Source organism: Alligator sinensis, unplaced genomic scaffold (assembly GCF_000455745.1).
Source record: "Alligator sinensis unplaced genomic scaffold, ASM45574v1 scaffold656_1, whole genome shotgun sequence".
Taxonomy (NCBI): Eukaryota; Metazoa; Chordata; order Crocodylia; family Alligatoridae; genus Alligator; species Alligator sinensis.
The window spans coordinates 587,883-589,861 of record NW_005842333.1 but is presented as its reverse complement, the minus strand read 5'-3'; positions in this window follow the sequence as shown (position 1 = coordinate 589,861).

The following is a 1,979-nucleotide window of genomic DNA, read 5'->3' as shown; positions in this document are numbered from 1 at the left end:
GAAACGCCCCGCGCGCCCCGGGAGGGGGTGGGTGTTGACAGACGTACGGGGAGCGCGTCGCCCGTTCAGCCCCCGCAGCGCACCCCCACCGCTCAGCACTGGCACTGTACAGTGCGGGAAGCGCTCGCCGGCACCAGTGTTCCCTGATTACAGCCCCCCCCTCCAAGTGGATCTTAAACTAGTTTCAGCCATTTTGAAAGCAGTTGATGCTCACTGAACTGTTGCGGTCCATTTTTTAACCGGTTTCCGATCACTTATACCAGTGTACGAGTCTTAGCCTAAGAGGATCCTGAGTGGGTTCAGGCCAGGGGAAGGTGCTCACCTCCCCAAAGCAATCAGGACTGGTGGTAGAGGTGATCTCTTTTATTAGACCAACTAGATTTTTGCAAAAAAAAAAAAAAAATCTTTAATTGCAAGGTTTCGGGGACAAACACCCTTCATGGGGCATCGGAGAAAAGATTGTTCCCCTGGGTAAAAGATAACGCCTCTACCACAAGTCCTGATTGCTTTTTCCTTTAGACCAATACGGCTACAACCTGGATACCTCCCTAACGCACGTCCCTTTAGTCAGCATTTCCTATGGACTAGTTTAGGTAGTGTCCTAGCTGGCCTGTCCTAATCCTATTCTTACATCTCTAACTTGCCCCGTACGATGCTACCTGGGGTGTGTTAGGCACCTGAGATGGGGCTGTGCACTCCACTAGGTCCTGCGACGTGTGAAAATAGCCTTTCATATCTAGCAAGACAGAACACCCTCTTTGTCCCCAAATTACACGTTCATTCAGCTGGTTTCTTTTGCTCGGTCTGGACATTATCACTAGATCCTATAATGATGGGTGCTATACAAAATCCATCCAGTTAGAGCAGTTGCTCAGCCTGTTCAGTTCCTAGATTGAAGTGCACAAAAAGAAAAGCTTTACAAAACCTAAACACCGATAGCTATGACACAAGAGTTTAAAAATATTACATGGAAACAGTTTATTTGGATTCTGATTATTCAAGGCAGGGGTTGTCTCTAATCTGGATTTTTACATGCTTTGCACAGTAGGACTCCAGTCCGCAGAGGAGCTGGTTGATGCTACTCAAGTATGTGTAATATGAAATAATACAGTCATACAGATATCTACCTGCACTGGGTGAAACTCAAACCCTGCAGCTGTGTGCTATGCGTGAAAACCTGGAAGGAAACTGAATAACCAATTAAACTGTGCCTTGTCTTTTACTTGCCCAAGCAAAGCACCAGGTAAGCAAACAGCATGATTTGCAGAGATTCTGAATTTATTTCTATTTTAAGCTAAAGTTTTAGCAGTATGCTTAAACACTTGCATATTTGTAGGATTGGAGTCTAAAACTGAATTCTTAGGATGACTACTCCATTACACGTCTCTCTACACAAGCCAGCAATACACAATCTAAAGTCCATTAAGCGTACGTAGAAACATTAGTATGAGTGATGCAATTTTAAAAAAATGCACCAGCATCCTTTGGAAAGAAGTCAAGCTCTCGTTCTTCTGCTCTCTCCTTATCCTTCCTCCCAGACTAAGACTTCTTAAATAATGTTATTGGAGCCTGTAGAAAAATAAGCCTAACAATGTGTCCTAGTTTTCTTAGGACACAAGCTCCATGCAATTTCTGGTATAAAACAATTCATACCAGAAGGCCAGGGCCCCTTCACTGAGTATGCGCTGGTCACTTTTCTCTCATTTCCGACCTGTCCTACTTTATCCTCAGTGTATTCAGTGAATAGGTTGTTAATGAGGAGTGAAACGAATACCGTTCAGTGTTGGCCAGTCACAGGTTGAGCCTTTGGTGCCTATACATTTTGCTCCTTACATATCATCCTTTATTCTGCATCTCTTTGTACAGAGGATAGTAAAAGGTTGGAAAAGTCAACACCACATCCCCCCTCTGATCACGCTGGTCAGTTAAGGACACACTGATTTCATTAGATAGCTCGGGAAACGACTGAGCCACATATG